The sequence below is a fragment of the Ptychodera flava genome, unplaced genomic scaffold (genome assembly GCF_041260155.1).
Source record: "Ptychodera flava strain L36383 unplaced genomic scaffold, AS_Pfla_20210202 Scaffold_85__1_contigs__length_474606_pilon, whole genome shotgun sequence".
NCBI classification, from domain to species: domain Eukaryota; kingdom Metazoa; phylum Hemichordata; class Enteropneusta; family Ptychoderidae; genus Ptychodera; species Ptychodera flava.
Window position 1 is genome coordinate 385,401 of NW_027248407.1, and position 21,710 is coordinate 407,110.

Genomic DNA, 21,710 nt, shown 5'->3' on the forward strand with positions numbered 1-21,710 from the left:
CCCCCACAAGTGGTAGGTCAGAAGAAAATTTGATAAAATTTGAAGGCCTGAATTTCTGTCCCCGAGGTGCGTTCTACCTTTAATTAAAAGTTATGGCTCAAGCCTTCTGTGGTTCTCCTTCAGAGTCCTGCAGTTTAATGTTTTCTGATTTAAATCATTAGCATGGTGCTTACAACTCTTGTTAAATTAAAACGACTGGGTTTATGTAGTTGTCAGTATTATTTAGTGTCCAGGCTTGAGTTTGCAGAGCGCACAAGTGCGCCACCAGCGGCGAGGCCAGCAACCATGCACAGTCATAAGAAACTTGTTCACTGGCAAAGCGCGGCTTCGATATTCGACTGGCAAGCACGGCTATACAGTCCGTGCATGTTTTGATGATTTCAGTAGCTTTGGTCCAGTAAGATTAAAATTGTCCCTTATATCGAACGTTACGTTCTCCTTAGGATTCGATGGTAAACGTTTTGGTGAGGTCCGGGGGTGAGGTAGGTCTCTCAACAGCGCCGCCTAAATATGAGTCACGAATACACTGCAAGAAAGTAAGTGGATGTTGTTAGTCTAAGCACAACGACTGCGTTACTTTTGAATCGTATTAATGGATAACGCAGTTTATTCTCTTCATCGCGACAACACTTGTCCATGAAGATGATATTCAATAAGGGTACACCAGCTATATCTAGGTTATTTTCATAACAATCATCTTTGGAAGATCGTCTCAATCTTAGTAGTCTAAATTTTCCCCCTTTTACGAAGTCATCGAATCATGCCTTATGATGATTCTGTGCTTAGCGCCCTCTGTCGGATATACCATCGATCGCTGAGAATCTGTGTGCCATACAGAACTGCAGGCGCAAAAACGACATTTGTTGATTGGCATAAACAAACGTGGAGTGAATAATTTAATATATACCGAATTATTGAACATACTCAGACTCTCTCACAATACGACAATACTTCAACTTTTATTATTATATGGTAGAGTGATTACAGGAAACGAAAACAATTGGTCTGTTGTTCTGGTTTTTGTATATCTGCATGTGTGTGTTTTGTGTGCGTGTGCGTGCGTGTTAGGGGTTTTCCCTTTTACTTTCAGCTGCACCACCAACAATTGAAATAAATATAAATAGCGTCTCCGATTGCCTTTGCCTCTTTAGCTTGCATTGCCGCGAGACCAATTCATAAGCGATCTATTTTGCAAACGTTCAAATCGCACAGACAAGCGCCCAGAACTGCAACAATTTGACAGAGAGTTACAAATTTCATTTAAGAAACTATAAAATTCGAAGTCAAAGAAGGAAAAGTGGCTAATTCTTTACTCGTAAGTCTGTACATGCAGAGTGTATGTGTAAACCTCTTGGATTCGCGCTACCACTACGCTCATTCTGAATATACTTGCAGAACGCCAATATCCATGTGACTAGACCCTTTTCATGTTGACAAGGGCTGCAACCAATTCCCTGTAGTTCCACGTAATTACCGTCGTCAGCGGGATTACCTTTGATTGTATGTCAAATATTTATTGGTTCATAGCAATGCGGAAAGATGACACACAACTTGTCTGCTCAACACATCCTCACCATCAGTGAAAACAGCTGATCCCTGCCAGGCTCTGCGATTCTAGAATAACATCTTCGTATCAACGTATCAACACCCTCACAATCTTCGTAACAACTTTTCGTGTGACGTAAAAATTGAGGCCTGATTACCATGAACACGGAGCTCAGGATCCGGAGTCAAAGAAAACTGATGCCTTGTCACGCGCCGCCGGCCACTTGTTCCTGAATCCCACTTTCATCTTTCACATGGACATGTTGCGGGCGCTGTTACACCCGACCAGCAAATGTCGGCGCACCATCATGTCAAATTAAAAGTCAAAGTCAAAAGATAAATACGTCATTACAGCATTAAATTCACAACGTATCAAAAAAGGAAGTCGAATGCGTCTTCAGGGTGTTAGTATTGTTTATAGAAATACTTTAATTTTGCAGTTGGAGTACAGAATTCCAATATGCTCCGATGAGATGAAAAGTATCATTGTGTTGTGCAATGAGCTAAGACCTGTAACTTATGTATACATATAGTATAACATAATATACATAATATATATATATATATATATATTATATATATATATATATATATATATATATATATTTTATATATATATAAATAATATATATATATAATATATATAATATATATATATATATATATATATATATATAGATATATATCTATATATATAATATATTATATATATATATATATATATATACATACAAAATGTATACAATGTGCCCTCCCGGTTATCACCATAATGGCTTTATGGCAACCTCTGAACTTGGGCACAGAGTGTACGGTTACACATTGTTGAGGATTGAAAATATGGACTCACCAGACTGCTCCAAGGCAATACGTACCATGAGCGAAGCATAGTGCCAACAGTGAACGCCCCTTATATTACGCAAGAGGCTGCCCAAACAATCTCAGAGTGCTCTAACTACTATTAAAGCAGTGAGCGAAATACACAAAATGTATACAATGTGCCCTCCCGGTTATCACCATAATGGCTTTATGTATATATATATATATATATATATAATATATATATATATATATATATATATATAATATATATATGTAATATCTGTTACTTAAATTTCATATATATTATGTAATATCTGTTACTTAAATTTATATATATATATATATATATATATATATATATATATATATATATATATATATATATATATATATATATATATATATATATATATATATATATATATATATATAATATCATACTGAGAATCTAGGAACTTGTAGTTGTCACTCTACAGCTGTTTCATGCGCTAAGCAATCATCAGGAGTGAAGGTTTGGCGGCAATTGAACTGTTTATATGTGTTGCAGGTGGGCATGCATATTCAAATAAGCGGTTGTGGCCAATGGCAAGTCAGTTATTACAGAGGAGGAATTTGCTGCGGTGTCTGCATTTTGAGAGGAATTCAGCACGTTTGTTGAGGGTTGATTTGCTATCTGAATAAATTATATGGAGTTTTTCTGTTATGCAAAGGTTGCAGCGTTGGTTTTATTTGAATAGGGGGAACTCTGTCGATGATTGACCATTTGATGTCGTAGTTTCTGTTGTTGTCTTTGAGTTTCCATATGAATTTTGAGAGCTCTGTGCTATTTCTTTGCTTGGGAGTTTTGAAAGTGTACTTGTGATACGTGTATCTTTGTTTGAAGGTTGAGTCCGTGAGTCCAATGTAGTGTTCTGATCGTTGCTTGTGGTGACAGTGGCTTTGTATATTACTGAAGAGGTGAGGCAGTTTCCTGAAAGTGGACAATCGTCTTTTTGCGGCAGTTGCACCACTTCTCTTGCTCCCTGTCTTTATGTAGTATTTGGTTGTTGTGGGCTTTGATTATACTTCCCATGTTTCTGGAGCAACTGTAGCTTACTTTTACGTTGTTTTTATTGAAGAGCTTGTGTAGACGGTGGCCTTCTGGAAAGTGGGTCTTAATCAAGTTCAGGAATGTTCTGCCGATGTTGGTTTTCACTGCCTTGTTGAACGGGGGATTGTACCAAATGATTCGTCTGCTGCGTTTTCTTTTGTTTTCGTTGCTTGGTGACGGGGGCTCGTACTTCATTTTGTATGTGTATCCACTTGTTTCTCACCTCACCTCACCTCTTCAGTAATATACAAAGCCACTGTCACCACAAGCAACGATCAGAAACACTACATTGGACTCACGGACTCAACCTTCAAACAAAGATACACGTATCACAAGTACACTTTCAAAACTCCCAAGCAAAGAAATAGCACAGAGCTCTCAAAATTCATATGGAAGACTCAAAGGCAACAACAGAAACTACGATATCAAATGGTCAATTATCGACAGAGCTCCCCCTATTCAAATAAAACCAAACGCTGCAACCTTTGCATAACAGAAAAACTCCATATAATTTATTCAGATAGCAAATCAACCCTCAACAAACGTGCTGAATTCCTCTCAAAATGCAGACACCGCAGCAAATTCCTCCTCTGTAATAACTGACTTGCCATTGGCCACAACCGCTTATTTGAATATGCATGCCCACCTGCAACACAATATAAACAGTTCAATTGCCGCCAAACCTTCACTCCTGATGATTGCTTAGCGCATGAAACAGCCTGTAGAGTGACAACTACAAGTTCCTAGATTCTCAGTATTACGCCCTGCAAAAGCATGAGCACTATACTTTCCGCATTGACAAGCAAACCATTTTCGTATATATATATATTATATATATATATATATATATATATATATAATATCTGTTACTTAAATTTCATTCTTCTTTCTAATAAGAGTTGCTAGTGTACTTAATTGTGCTACATATGTGCTAAACATACAGCAGTTTACCATGAACAAAGTATATTAGACACGTTGGGATACCTTATACAATAATATTTCTCTAGAACTTAATAACCGTTGCTACCTTTGAACATTCATACCATAGCAGATAATAATAAAATACTATCAAGTTAAACTGATAAGAAACAGATATTGACTCTAAAACTTTTACAATTCTTTACTGATCTATCACCTCTGATGGCTCATTTTAAAACTCTTTGTGTAAGAGAAAAATTCATCGTCTTTGTTTGTCGAAACTAAAATTTAAAATTTGCACCGTGACCCCCGATTTTTATTCTTGATTTTGAAAGAGAAGCATGTATGGCTGAAAGATTCCTTGAAGAAAGCCTGAAAAAAGTATAAGTATTTGACTTTCGAGGCGCTTACTACCTTGAAATAGGATCCTGAAATTGACAATTAGCAAAGTAATTAATAAATAATGAAATCTCACACTTATGAAATTCCGATTATTTCATTTTACAGCGTGTTCTAAGTGTCATCATCGTAGATCTTTGGAACATGTAAACTTACTAAATGGTGACGAGGAAATTCATGACCATGTGGACTGGCCCTGGTGATATTCATGCTTTAACTCCGTGTGGTGGAAAACAAAAAAATCTAAAAACATTGTACATCAAATATACGTACATTGAGTATAATTTTCATGGCAAGGGTTACAACAAATTTAAAATAAAGAAATTTTGGACTATATTAGTCCAGTTTTTTAAAGTTCATTCATGCATGACAGTTTAGGGGAAGTAAACGACAACGAGGCTTTAAAATACCAAAGATATATTCAGCACATCGTTATGTCGATGTAAAACATTATGCAAGGAAGTGGAAGCATTTCAATGAAATTACCAGTCTCGGATCACAAAGTTCCATGGGAGAGATTTAAAAATAGAAGATACAGCTTTAATATAATAATAATTACAATACAATTTCAATACAGTACGTTACGTTGTTGGTAAATCTTCATATCACAGAGGAGAGTATTAATAAAATGTTCTCTCTTGTTGCACAGTCAATTTTCTCGAACATTTTCATTCGCTCACTCCATCGTTAGCTGCACAGTATATGTAGTTGCTTTGAAAATACCACAGACCCTAAATAGGGTCTATGAAAATAGCAAAGGTAAAACATACACACACTTTCCGTTTTGTCGATAGTAAAGACGTCATTGCATTGAAAAAGAAGACTCGGTGAACGAACAGGTCAAAATGTTTTTTTCCACTCGGCTAGCATTCCTTTAGAAGAAAATTTGCATTTTGAATGATAGAGTCATCGAAAAGTTAATGAAGTATCTTGGAAATATATTAGCAGCAAGTAATTGGAAGACGAAATTTGTATTTTGAATGATAGAGTCGGTACAAAGCTAAATAGATAATGTCTATAAATGCGAGTTATGTCATGAGCTGACAAGAATGCAACAATAGTTGATGACACTGAACTTCAGATTGGAAAGTGAAAGTTAGTTAGCTATCACATAAATTACTCTACCGTGATGTCCAATTCAACAATGTCCATACATTCTTCACTCAGAACACACAAGGTGTCATCACTGCTGATGTTGAGAAATCGTGAAAATGACTCAAATAAACCAAAGGGTTCCTCGTAATTCTCATGGCAACCGTAAAAATAGTGTCAGATCACGTCTTAAATAAGTGCAAAAATTTTATCCAATTTTCGCTAACAGTGTTAAAATTACAAAATTAGATTGAGAGAAAGAATAAATTCATTTCATTATCACTGAATTGTAGAACAATTCGGTGACAAGTATACAAGGTGACAGATAAATCTCAAGAAATGAACACATAATACAAGTGATTTGCTATACCGTATCTTTTGTTTTATTTGATTTTTGTTTTTCCTTCGACAATATGATACATAGGCCATACTGTAGGATTGTCCACAGTCTATGGGTATATATAAATATCAAAACAGTAAATTAAAGCAATGTGCTCAGGTAGACCGTCGCGTAGATCATGGGGGGGGGGGGAACGCGATTTGCCATTCGGTAAATCCGAGACTACGCTCAGTGACTAAGACCAATCTAGTTATACTGCTGCCTACACAGATCATAAACAGTGGATGGTTTGAAAATTGTTTTTGTCGTTGTTACGACACATGCCTGTGGTTCGATAGGTTCTTTGAAAACGTTTTGAAAGACGTGTTTGCAGTGTTCTTAGACACAATCTGTGTGCACTCTAAAAATACCGATGAGAAAAATGAACACACACTTCGCGACTTGTCTATAGTAAACACATCGTTAAATTGAACAAAGCTAACCCGATGAAAAACTTCACTCGAAGGTGTTTTTCAGCTAAGTCACATTTGCATTTAGAATGATAGGCGTCATTACAAAGTTGACGAGATACTATCTAAAATATACTGGGTCCAGGATGCGAGAAGGACATTTGCATATTGGATGTGGAGTCGTCTCGATGTTGTAAGTATGCCAGGTTATGTCATTAGTTGATAATTATTTTCAGTCAGTGATTTCGTCATTATTTATCATTACATTTGCTTGAAGTAGTCTTCCCATTTGGAATGTTCGTGGAGCACATAACACGGACGGTGACAATTCAACGCAACTAATTAACAGGTAATTGCGAAACTGGTAAATTGACTCAACATGCCACAGCGCATGCGCTGTTGATCTACCATCGATACCTGGGATGGATTAGTGAAAGCAATCCACAATAACGTCGGTAAACTCAAACGAAATTTGAACAAGGAAGATGTTTTGCTGCTTAAAAAGTAACAGAAAGAGGCTTCTTAAGTCGCTCTGAAACCGGCGATTCATTTACTCTTGAAATGAACATGATTTCCGCCAAAATCGAAAGAGAAAGATATTTGTCAGCGCTCGGCCAGGGTCATTGAAGATCAACCGTCTTGACAAGCCAAACTGAGCTTCTCCTAGGCAGTAAATGGGCGTGAAAAGTTTGGGCGATACATTCCTGTAGGTATATCTTTCGGTTAGAAAAGAGTGTTTCGGATTAATGCATAAAACACAGAGATAGCTTTGTCGACTGCTGCTCAAGTGTGCGGACGACGTCGATGCCGGACAGACATTTGGTTTAGGGAAGTGTCCCATCACGTGGCTACACGTCAGCGAAGGGACTTTGAGCAAATGCAGTATGACTTTTCTGGCCCCTATCATGGCGTGTTTCTTGTCGCGTCTATCAAAGAAAGCTCAACTGAGTAGTTGTTCTGTCGTATGTAATATGTCTATGACAAACATATTAGTGTCACCAAAGCGGCGCTGTTCGTGCTACTTCCTGAGATAATATTTACTCTTCAGAACGTACATTATTTGCTTGTTCGTTGTACCTGCCGGTGTCAGTTTCCGTGTCAATTTCCTCAAGACGAGTATTCATACCATTGTGTACATTTTCATGTACATGTTTTATTTGATCTTGAAGTATTTGGGAGGAGACAGTGCCGGGAATGTTTCAAACAAATTAAAAAAAAACAGAGATAAAGTATGCCATGGGCGGATCAATTTATGTGTAAATCACATTATTGTAACTTATTTTTTATTATCAAAATAAAAGAAATGACTATCATTGGTATGTTTTTCTAATGTGGAAAAACACTGACATTCCAATACCTTCATCACATTTTCTCCGAATTATCCGCTGCTGCAAATTTCGGAAACATAGAAAACCCTTGATTATAATGCTGATACTGAAACTATTACAGAATCAGAGCAAACTTTGTCCATGACCGTAAAGGGATCTCATTTATGGCAGCAAAACATGCGCCCTAATCGCAGATTTACTTTTATATCACAAAGACGATAGGCATGTATGCGAGCGTTTTGATGTGCGTCTACTCTGCTCTTCGCATTGCGTAACTGAGTATACCACAGTTCTGTACACCAATACATGACGTAAGACATAAGGCTAAATATAGCATGGTCGTTACATAAACGCGCTGTATCTCTTTTTTAAAGTCGAAGAACTAAGAATTTGATTGACCTTTTACAAAGGCCGATAACTATATATGCATGTCTTTTAATTGTTTGATTGTAGTGAACGAAACTAAAATTTATATTACGCCAGAAAATCAACTTAGTATGTGGGTGAAGTTCGCTGTGGAGGTACAATGCTGGGTTTGAATGAACACGATTTGGCGCGAACTTTGAACTTTCACTTACACTTAAGTAACAACGACGTCTGTAAAGGCAATCCTTTTGAAACCCCGATGGTTATACAACTTCTTCAACGGAGCGATTTACACAATCAGAGCTGGTCATAGACAGCGGTTATTACTAGACCCCATGATGACGGTTTATTCCAAACATTTATTTGGATTTGACAATTATTACTCTGAGCAAGTCTACTGTGCTCTGAGGCGCTACAATAATAATAACAGTGATTTGAAAAAAACGTTAAAATTTATTTTCAAACTCATCATCTCATGGTAAGGGTAGATTGTGTTGTCATTTGTACAGTGACTGGCATAACTTCTTGTGTTTTTCTGAGATGTATAATATGAGTGTGGGAAAACGAGAAAGTGTAATCAGTTGGTGGCGGGAGGAACAGTAACGGTAAAATACTACATTTGTCAGCCAGTAAAACCCTGTAGGCTAAGGGGCAGAGTTTCTACAAAAGTGGGAATTAGTGAGCATATTTGCATGTGATGGTATTTGACACAGTGTATTGGTGTTTGTCTTTGAAAGTGAAATGTTCGAAAGAAGACATTCCACACACATGCCTTGTTTATACGTGGTTTGTCATTGGCTTGGCTTATGATAAAAGGAGTAACCACAGCGATTGACTAATTTAACGACTCCGTCGCATGTTAATGATCCACCCCCGTGACTGCCCGTGTGCCGGCCGTTGTTACCATGCGAAGGCGCGTGCCATGGTCTAATATATACTTTGGGCAGTGAAAAAAAGACTTATTCAACCTGTCTAAATAGTACTAGTGTAATAAGCCATACAACAGTAGGCGCCTTCAAGCCAACGCTTCGGAAAAGCACTCGACCGGAACCACTTTCACTTCCGACTTTGTACTCCCATGAATGACCAGCCACGATCCATTCCTAACTTTCCCACGGGCCTTCGCGGAAATTTGAATTGTTCCGAAGAAAGGTAGAAGGAAAAGAAAAAAAGTAATCCACTCCCGTAAGCAGGTGCTGCTTTAAGGAATTTTAAGACATTGCTGTGACTGGTCACGTTGTACTTGAATCAAACGTCACGAATTATGTACAAACAAGTTGGTGGGAAGTTTGAAAAATAACGAACTCAAAGTGCTTGTGTGTTCTACATCCAATTATCTCGATGTGATTACTTAAGTAACATTTCCTACCTGTAAATTCCTCCATTTTACGATTTCATTGGATCTCTCACGTCACAACCAACCAACATCGTCATTAATGTAAAGCATTCTACGTGGTGATTCTTACCACTGTGACACAACGTACTGAATCTTGAAATAAGAAATTTTGGTCACTTCTGACCGAAGAAATTATTAACAAAAGAACAACAAGAGATAGAGAGAATGAGAGAGAGAGAGAGAGAGAGAGAGAGAAGAGAGAGAGAGAGAGAGAGAGAGAGAGAGAGAGAGAGAGAGAGAGAGAGAGAGAGAGAGAGAGAGGGGGGAGAGAGAGAGAGAGAGAGAGAGAGAGAGAGAGAGAGAGAGAGAGAGAGAGAGAGAGGCAGACAGACAGACAGACAGACGGACAGACGGGAGTAAACCTGTTGCAGGGAATACATTTTACAAATGTCACGTTTTACGAAACGTTAGGGAACGAAACGTTACCATCTCAAAAAAGACAGTTTCAGGTCCCTGTGATGTTTTCGAAACGTGATCGACATCCATAGAATCTGGACACAGTATATTTTTGTTTTCAGCTCGTAAATACAATTTTTTGCTGATCGCTGTACTCCAGTCAGTAAATCTGTTAAATAGCAATTTATTCTGTTACTAGATACCATTTCGGAGCAGAAACCGTGGAAAAAAGAGGAGAAAAAATAAGTCACAGAATGAGAGATCTCCAAATCAAACCAACAGCCTCTACACAAACCCAACTTGTAGATAATCCTTAGCTCTTGGCATTGTGTGTAGGTGGCGGTATTACAAATGACGTAATATATTACACATTCATAGACACAGTGGAGAGACTATGACAGAATATCTTTAGAACAACGAGGATTTCACGATTGTTAACGGCAAATGCCACCTCAGAGTGGCCAACCATTGATGATTCCTGTCAACGCTGATTATGTCACCGTCTCACTTTCTTCAAATTTAAACTATGCACGACGTTCACGTTGGCCATCTCTTCTACCACTTTATGCACATTCCTCTACCTTGATTCAGTGGCGTGATACCTCGATACCTCGATACCTCGATTTTTCTCGTCCTTGTCTACACTATTTCATGGTTTCAACTGACCATCTAGCCAAGGACAGCGTAGAAAGTGTGTTTTTAATTAATTATACACCATATTTCCTGTTGTACTGTTCCCACTACAACTTCAGGCGACACAAATACAGTGCAATGGTTTTTAACGATTGTAGCTGCAATTTGTACAACGATTGTCCAAGATATTCAACCTGTCCGAAACAAGTTACCCACATACTCTGTTATGATTCCCAAGCGGCAGAGTATCGGAATGTGGTGTCTTTGAAAGCGATCCTGATTATACGGTGACGTCGTGTCCTACTTTTGAGATCCACTGAGAACATAACGGATGAATAGGCTGTGTGCAGGTCCATTGTGATATGCTATACTGGAGTACGCAATCCCTTCAATAGCTCCTGTTATTTTGAATGGTTTAACCACATTGTTGAGAACAATGCGGACCCCACGCGGTTTCCGGTGGTCGGATGAAAAGCGGGGCACCGTCAAGAGTTCAACGATATACTGGTAAACGAAACAAAACTATAACGGTTCAACAGTGACGTGATCGGTGCTGTTAAATTCACGGTCGCATTCGATTTCGTCGCAAAATCGTGAGCAAAATCTCAACCAGGCCGATGTAATTCAAAAATAGCGAATTTTAATCGACTCACACTTTCTCAGACTGTTCAATATGTTCCACTTCCGAACAAGGATAACGTCGACATTTTCCGCCGTCCAAAAACTTTGTATAATAACGATTATTCTACCTTTGGATAGTGTAACCGTGGTATCATCTTTGCACCGCATGGCAGGCATTGGTTGGATCAGCCACTGTCGGTGAACCCCATGCACGTGTAGAACAGTACGGAGCCCGCATTGTTCAAGTTTCGTCGCTTTGTATATCCTAACGCAGACCTCTCATAGGGTCCGTACGTCGATTGTGTTTCCACGAAACGACAAAATACCGATATATATTCATAGACATGAAATTCAAATATATTTATTGTAATACCACCTGCAGATCGTAATACAAGCATTAAAGCCGTTCATAATCATAAAAGTGATATACAACAATCTTCTCACAATCATTATCTTAATGATTGGACAGTGTTAACGAAATTCTTCAACGTGCATAAAATTATATGGAACGTTTCGCGCGATAGAATGAAAAGTTGCATCGGTTGTGAACTAATTATAGCGTAGCGTGTTAAAACAAAAAAGCCTTAAACTTAAGAAAGTAGAAGAAAGGGATTCATCGAGTTCCAATTTATCCTGAATTCCTAAAGCTTTTCAAAGTTCTAATACGCCATTAATTACACAGAGATGTTGTTCATGTTGGCATCATTAGCTGAGATAATCGTATACATCCGATCCGATTCCGACGAATACCGGACATTTTAACGGACGGTGAGTTTGAATGGGATTGTGTCTCCAATCAACGACCTTCTTCTGGCGAAAGGTCGCGCACGAACGACCATGTGGAAATATTGTTTAAGAAAGGCACGGCGGGGAAAATTTAAAATAAATATTGATAGATATAAGTGTGATTAACGACTTTAGATAGTGTGTTTGACTTCATGCTTTAGCGTCGTATTGCATCTGAATAAAAAGTTTGGAATGGTTTTTACTCCATGTGAGAGAAATTATGAAATGTGTAAATTGAATTGGCGTTTGTGATTATGTTTACCTTCCTATTTACTTTATACCCGAATATGTTCTACATCCAATTCAAAGAAGGAATGGATGAATTTCAATTTTGCTCTGTTTTATTTTGGATGCTTGAGCACAAAAATTAAAAGGATTCCCTGCCGAGCTATATTCTTTTTGAAACACAATACTTAGTTTTTTAACATGGATTTTGACCCTCTTTTTAGATATTTCAAAGTGTCTTAATTTGATTCAACCTTGTCGGTAAATTGGTTGAGACATAGCTTGTTACCACGTGTAACAAATTTGAATTCGAGGATGACGTCACCTTATGACTCACAATCTCGTCATCAGTGGAGGAGGGATCAACAACAATAGCTGAGGAGGGGTCAACCTCAATAGCGGGGAGGTGCCAATAGCAAACAACACCACGTGTGTTCATATATATCACGCTGTAGGTTGTGGTGCCTTTCGGTTTGGAGATGAGTATTGCACGGCAAAAAGGTCAGTTATGCAAAGAGAAGGCAACCGCTTCTAACGTAAATGTTTTTAGCAGATCATGGGTTTTCATTAGCAATTGAAAGAAAAGAAGGAATTACCAGGAGAGCGCGAAGAAAAAATACAAAGCTACCAGAAAAAAACTTTTCGAACCAAAGCACGTGATCAAAAGTCAAATGTTAAGCCTAAAGAATGGGTTGTTTCCATTTTTCGCTGCGAAACAAATTTTCTTTCATCATAATTATTCTTGATTTTTCCTCAACAATTTGCTTGTTGTTTTATTAACCTGTGCATTTTTATCACATAACGGAACGTGATTTTTAAATAGATTAACGACAGGACAAACAATATAGAATAGGATACGCCTCCGGTTAATTCATCGTTAATTTGCATAAATGCGCGATTCGTGCGACGCGGGTATTTTATGAATGAAAACTGTGCGTGGCCGGAATTTTTATCACCCAATAAAAATCGGATGACAGAGGAAGTTCGTCGCTGTGTCGACCTAAATCATTTGAAGGACTCTAAGTAGCATAGGCTGCTGACATCCGACCCAATACAAATATTTCTACGTTGAGTGACATCACGTTGCCAAGTACAACTCAGGGAGCCAGATGAAGTCTCGTTCCAGGGTCTACGTCCCCACATTTTGATTTTTTGCTCAAAAGTTCTGAATGTTTCTCAAATGCTCACAACAATAGAAAGAAAATGCCCATCGCCTCTACCAAAGCTAATGAAACACGTCAGAACTAGTTTGGACGACCTTTAACCCAATGAAAAGTGCAAAAGATGGACAATTGTCCGACTTCGATTGTATTGCTAGGACGCTGAAATGTTTACGGCTGGCGAGTTATAAATCTTGTTTTTTAAATATTATAATAAGTTTTGATATATTTAAAGTATAGGCTCTGGTAGAGAAAGTTTCACAGACTACTTTTTTACTTGACTGATTTCTTTACGTCGGATAATTTACGGCAGTGGCACGTGCTTCTCTCCTCAACGGTCATGAACGACAGAACTAAAAAGACCATCAAACAATGAATGAAAAGTAGAAATGTGTTCTTTATCTTTCAAGTACGAGGACATTTCAAGACTGACTAGCATAAATTTTATCACTCTCAAATTACAATAACTCCCTTATCCCGACCGGAACCTTTTGAAGGGGTTGATATACTCTGATCTTTATTTTTAAATGGTACGACTTAATAATCATACTTGTAGATTGGATTGCTTTCTCAGTCGCTGGTCAGATCTATTCAACATAAATCATCTGTTACTACAGGGTAATAGGGTAAATGTGAATCACACGCACAAATGTCCCCTCTCTCTGTCTGTCTTTATTCCTGATTGTCTGCCTGTCTGTACGCCTATCTGTCTCTTTCTCTGTCTCTCTGTATCTGTCTCTGTCTGTCTGTCTCTCATTCTCTGTCTCTTTCTCTCACACACACCACCAAGTCGGGGACCGTACAATGGTTCGTCCCAAACCTATAAATGAGAGAAAAGACATAAGCAAACGTTAGATCTGTCAGAAGGTTACAAGATTCATGAGACTTAAGTTGTAGATAAAGACAGATAATATTTGGAGTAAGTTTTGTTGTTATTGCTGCCCTGTTTTAAAACTGTCTACTGATTACTGATACACGCCATTTCTGTGGAAATTTACGTTATTTTAACACCCTGAGAGCGAAAAAGGAAGCATGTTGTAAGTCGCCGATGAAATAGAGCGCATGCTCTGTGCATTGGTAAATGCTCGCTAAGTTCGTCATGGAAACAGTCCATAGCGTCATTAATTTGACCTCCTTTATTCGTCCGCTCGGGTGACTCATTGCGTCAATCTAGAAGTAAGTTTGATTCAATTCCATGAAATGTCAACAGCGTATTTTTGACTCTTCGTATGATACCCTCTTAAATCACTTCTCAGAACCAAACAGGTCAATTAAACAGAACTCCGATGAGTTTTTTGGAAATTTCACCTGCAATTGCGGGCTTCATGCCAAATGCCTGCAAACCAAGTGCTAAAATAGAAAAATTAATAACATTTGCGGGTAGAAATGAAACCATTTTGGCGAAGTCTTAGACTTTGTTCCCTGTGCCGTAAGCATGAAGAAAAATTTAAAAAATGATAAATATATGCTATTTTCGTACAAATTTTGAGTCGGAGTTTTCAAGAGAAGTGTTAATACGTGCATATTTCTTTTCGTTGAAATGTAGAAGTCAATGTTGGTGTTTGTATCGAAGTCGTACTCGTATCTGTTGTCTTTACGCAGCAGAGTATCGCAGAGAGAATCATAATGAAAGTTCCGTTCAATGACCAACTTTATTTATATCTGAGCATTTTAAACAATTCTATCCATACGCAGGTAAATGTTCTGGGCAATAAAATGCTCAACATTATCCCTCCGTCTTGACTTGCGTTTACCGGTGAACAAGGACGATATTTTGAAGTATTCCGCGTACTGCCACTACTCACCTATGAGTAATGCAAGGTTTGACATGGACCATTTGTCCGTGGCGAGCATTTTTTAAACATTGGCCTGGTCACTTCCGGTCAAACTGAAGTCGTAGGGTCCGGGAAAAAAGTTTTCTGTACAGCTCTGTCCAGCGCTTTATCCGCGACGAAGCTCAGTGACATTAACACATTATTTTTGGCAACGAGGTTCACGGTTACGCGTTACACAATGCGCGTGCTCAAGCCGAGTCTGACGTTTTCCTTGTTTCTCTTCGACCGCGTAACTGATCATTGAAAACTCGGCTTTTAACCAAGACAACCTGATAAGACTCGCGGAGAAGAAACGAACAATTTAGGAAACACGATAAAAGACATTAATTATTCTGCTGGCCTCTATCTCTCGAAAATTTATTTTTTTCCAGTTTTCATCATAGGTAAATTTGAATGATGTACGCTTTTGTGAAGGCCTACATGGAAATCAAAGCAGTTCTCAACGCCGGTATTTTCTCTACTGACAGCTGTTTGCAAAGTCATTCAACGACAAAGTGTCATCGAGTGAGCCGATGGATCATAATGACGTCAGTTACGTGAACGTGGGTGTAAAGTGGAATGTCATATTATTCCGGGGATCAAAGAAAAAACTTGAATAAACCTAGAACTATGGATTCACTTCGTACTGCGGAACAAATCAATCATTGTGCCGGAGAACGGACGCAGCGATGCGTGGACGTGGTGGGCGTTCATTGGAATGAACGTTGCCTGCCAGCCCGCCCACCGACCACGCATCGTGGTACACGAATAAAAAACCCTGACTAGGAACAAGAGAGTGGCATCCCATAAAAACCGCACATAAATCCCTTTGAAATCTTGAAAAATAAACGATTTATTTAATTGATTGCTCGGAGCAAATTCCTATGAACATATGTAACTTGAATGTGCAGATGGCTCTCTTTGTAACCCGAACTGGGTCAAATTAGCGTGCAATCTGTGGAGTATTTTTGCGATGCTCTTCCACAATCACCCATTACTGTCGCATGGGGGCGCAAGACATAATTTGCTACTCGGGAGAGGAAACTACTTGTACGTAAATATCAGTTCAATGTGACACATTTCATTACAGAAACACATTGTCAGTCAATTTTTGAAAGCTTTTTCACATAGAGAAGAATCTCTAATTCAAATTTCCAAAAACAACAATTGTTATAAAGTTAGACTAGTCCCAAGTCGCCTGGCTTTTCTCGACAGCTGAGTTACTAGCTGGCCAAGGCGTTCACTCTATGATCTACGCAACAGCCTCGGTCTGCTGATGTTTAGTCCTTCAATTTATTATATGTTTTGATACTTATATGCCCACAGACTTGGAGAAGGTCCATTACAAAGTAAGTGGAACAAGCTACGTTCAAAGGTGTGGCCTTGTACCTTAGATTAGTTCTGTGTGTCCATATGTCGTTCTTTTCCTGACCTGAAGTCCTAGACCTTTGCAGCTGAAAATATCGCTCTTAGATTTATACAAATGCGCAAGTATACATACGATAATAAGGTTTCAATTGCTCACATTGCTTTGTCTTTGTGTTCAAAACCAGGCCCATCGTTTATTTTTGGCATTATTATCTTTCGCCTTCCTTTTTGACTACTTTGCATGTTTTAACCGTACAAGTAGCCGTATTTGAACGGTGCGGCTGTGCGCATGCGTTCGTTACCGTCCAACCACCTGTTGATTCTCGTCATTGGAGGATAGAATCGTTGACTGGTGATGCTGGTGGATTGTTTCGGATTATCGGATTTTGTATTAATTTAAATGTTTTCATTAGTTTGTATGATCAAGATGTGGACAAACCAGACTGTAGAACAATAATAATATATTTGGACGGATTAAATGTCTCCAGTCGGCGGTTGTTCTTGGATACGGATAGGTGGCAAGGCATGCTGGACGCTTTGGTGGGAGTTAGCACCGAAACCTTGTCAGACTACAGTAACGAGTGGTGACGGCCTGTGTCAGACCAAATTTCAAAAATATGCAAAAGAAAACCTTCAACTTTGGACTTTATCAACAAAAGATACGCAAAACGAAAACCTGTTGCGTTCTTTCTAAGCTAAAATATTACCGTGCAAATCCAAATGTCTGACGTAAATTGCACAACTCGTGATATTTATAAAGTTATGACTTTCTTGAAAAAATGACTATGATTCAAATTGTGAATATATTTCCGAGATGTAACAAATCCTGTTTCTCTGTCTTCAAACCCCGTCTTTCTTCAAAATCTTCGGAGATTGTTGGCTTTATGACACTATGTTGCTATAGTCGCCGAGGGGTTGCGATATCGACCTGTTTACCTATCAAAGGTCGGAATTGTTCCAGAAATATCGGAAAACACGGAATAAACAGTCTCTGTAATCTATTCAAACACGCTGTTCCGTAATCTGTTAATTCTCCAAAACATTGTATAACACAGGATTTTCGACGCTAATCTATTTATCAATGTCTGTCGCATCTCTCAAAGCCGGCGACTTATTACTTGACGTAAAGGTGGGGACTCGATCCCAGGGATCAAGTTTCTTCTAGTCTGCAAGAGCATTATGGAGGTATCACAATAGCCTTTTTTCCCACTGAAATTGTAATCTTGTGGGCAAATTCCCTGGCAAGACAATCTCAACGTCTGACACAAGCCTATAGGTTATAGGTGTGTAATAGATTCCACTTTGTTTACACGTATTGTTATTATTGATAACACTTTTTGAATTTTACGGCAAGCGTTATACTTATGAGCTGTTGTAGATTTTCAATGCCCACTATGTGTAAGAGTTGAGAACTGACAAACATGTCACATCATCCTGGAACATTATACAGTGTTGGAACATGGTTAACATAAGGTATCCCAACTTGTCATTGAGGTTCATCAGAAAGAAAGCATTATTCATTGTTAAATACCTACAGTAGATGACATACATACTAATATCTGCATAAAATGGAAAGCTCTTCGATCTTACTGTGCTCTTGAAATAACTATTTTTTTATCTTGATCAAGTTATCGTATTTTTCCATTAGATTATTCAAATTAGTTACAGTGTCCAGGTACTCAGTGATTGAAGACGAGGATGATATCATTATTCTTATCGTGATATAATTAGGGAGTACATAGTCTTGACCTTGATACATAATTTGATTACAATAAATCATGTATTCATAAAAATCATTAGGCATAAAGTCTACTCTATAATTGGCATCAATGAATCGAGTCATTTGGATTTATCTGACCGGGTAGGAATTTGTGAATCAGTCTTTGATCACGAGGTCACGATAAATAACGCGCGAAATTACAGCGACCGCGCCATCTTCTGATCGATCTTGTTATCTCCTCTATGTACACATATTTGTTGTTCACTTTAAAATTACCGCGAAATAAGCCTTTGAGTCGGCACATAACCGAGTTTTACTGGATGTAGATAAACAATGCAGATGGCGACAAATTGCATCTTGTACTGATCAACTATGATATCCCGCGTTTGACTTCGTTCATTCGCACTGTACAAATACCTTGGGTTTGTGAACAGAGTCAAATTCAACCTCTTGACATGCGCGACAAATTTTATGTGGTTCCTATCGACTCTGCAATATCTGTTTCATTTCTATGAATATCTGGATGAGTGCAATTCGAATTATCCACGGAAATGTAAAATTTACACAAATTTACACGAATTTGCCCAAAGTGTTGTATTGTGTCATGTATGAAAAATACTGGGGCCACATCAGTACATGGACTATAAGGAGTCACTCAGCGCAGAAGTTTTTATAGGATATTACGCAGCCTCTTTGCACGGACCGCCTCCAAGCATAGATCTTCGAGGGTCAATGGTTGCAGTCACGTGATGGAGAGACAGAGTTCCAAGTAACCGAAAACTCCGGATTACGACACGCGTGGATTACGACTAATTAACAGATAATAGCGTCTTAATTAAAACAAAAATACGTCCCTTGGTACATGGTTGTTAGATTGCTGCCCGGTAACGACAGCTCTCTTCGTTTGTTGTTGACCGGCAACGGGTACTGCGAACGGGAGATGGTAGCGTTAATACCGACAATCCGCAGCAGTATTTTAAGAAGTCGGCAGACTGTCTCGGCGATTCTTTATGATTTGCAGACGCACTGGAGCCCCGTCACAAAGACATCGCATTTTCTAACAGCATATAATAACTCTCTAAGAATAGCATAGCTAGAATTTACAAACTATGTGAGGTGTCTTCTTGGTGATCTTATTATAGCAATGTTCAAAAATACCATTTTCAGAGGATTTCACATCCTGGGAAAGCTAAATGTCATATTGTTTTAGAAAAAAAGAAGAAAACGTGGATGTCTTAAACTTTACATCGTTGAAACTGTGGCAATGTGCAACCTTTAACAGTAACATGATATGATATGAAGTTTTTCAATAAACTTGATCCGAGTACGAAACGCATTAATTAAAATTATGGCTTCAATCACGAATACTGTATATCTAGGGATAAACTCTCCACTATAGACGTTTTTGCAGGATATCAATTTATAGGCTGTGAAACGTTGCACCTAACAAGTACACTATCATCGGTGTCATTATGTCTGTCATTGGATACTTTCTGTAACCATACTACCGTATACAGGCGACATACGGTTCCTATTCCCACGACATCGTACGCTGTTGGCATGGACAGATAGTTGATCCATCGAGTTTCATCATCGATCTGTTTACAGTATCAGGGAGGCAGATTACACCTGGTAGAATTAAACTGTCTTTGTGGTCTTTTCAAAACAGACCCTAATTTCCCATCGAATTTTTCCTATCTCATTATGATTATGTATCGATTTGTCGACAGCTTATCTTCTCAGCAAGATCACACCTGAACAACTGTACTTTCAGCGGCAATTAACTCGAAGCTTGTGTTATCTTTGCTGAGGAGGACACACTTGTCTGTCGGTGCGCAATTTTGTTATATCACAGACTATCTCACAGTTTGCGTTATGATTGGCATTAGTTTGAAGAAACTTCGAGTGTTTCGGTTTAAGCGCAGTGGTGGAATTAAAACCAAAAGTCTTTCTGTCGTTCACCGAATTCAAGCGCTGCAAGTCGATGACATTGTCTTCGTCCGGAGAAGTCAAAGAGTCGGCACGCTTTCTGTCTGTGAAAATCAAAAGGTTATTGATCGGTAACAGACACAGGGGTCTAATAAACCACCCGCGTAATTATCCACCCGTATTATTGTTATTCAGAATAAACGCTTTAACATTGAAATAGTGTTCTCTTTACGTTTGTTCAGAACATTCTGACCCCGAAAACATTAAAAAGGCAATAAATGTATCCAAAGATTCCATAAGAGATTATTCATGTTGCTTTACACGGATAGAGGCCTACTTGAGAAAACCGTTTCATGTCTCTCGTATTACAGAGGTTTTCTTCATGCGTTGTGATCGCAAGAACGCCCTAGGTTATAAGCTGAACATGGAGAATAATTGGTTACAAATAGTACGACCCTCACTTGTGGAGAGAGAGAGAGACATTATTTTAATCGCTTCTTCAAGCAACCGGCTTCGTGGCACTTTCTCTCGAAAGAAAATCTAAGATGTGTAATCAAGATCTATTTCGTCTTGTTAAAGTCTTTTGTCCCTTTCACATTCCCTCCAACAATTACAAACTCTGAGATCATTGACCTCCGTGGTTTTCGTCACCAATTATCATCTCTACCGCTAATTGTACAGAACGTTGTACCGATGCTCAAGGAATTTAGGTTTTTTTTACATAAACAAGGCACATGGTTATGAATCGGCTGTACGGTTTGATCAATGACCGCCGAGGAATAAAGTTTATGTCGTCTATCTATTAAATGATGAGTGACGATAGTCACGACTCATAAAGACCAAAATTTCCAATCGACGTTATGTTTTTTCTGTGATGACGAAAGCGAAACCGACACAGGAAGGTGATACAAATATTTACATGGTTATTAACACCAAAATGGGCATTGTATCGATACCAAAATAATGAAAAGTTTTTGTTAAAATTTCTTCATTCGGAGGACCTCCTGACTTACTCCTGGTTTTCTGAAAGCCTTGTCCGCCAATCTTACCGCCCTCAACGGTCACTTCTTCAAATTATCCATCACAAAGACATCCCCGACACACGGAGGCGTCTGACTTGTGTTGGCCATCATTGACTTCAATCGTAAATTGTATTCAAACAGTTTGACAGATTCCTGATGAACAACAAGGACAGTAGCAACTGTCGGTGATACGTAGGATCAAATTCCTAATAATTGCTCAAAATGTATCTCGATAAACAGTCGTTAGCGGTCTATGTACAAACTCAGACGATGACATTTGGTAGTCGTCTGACG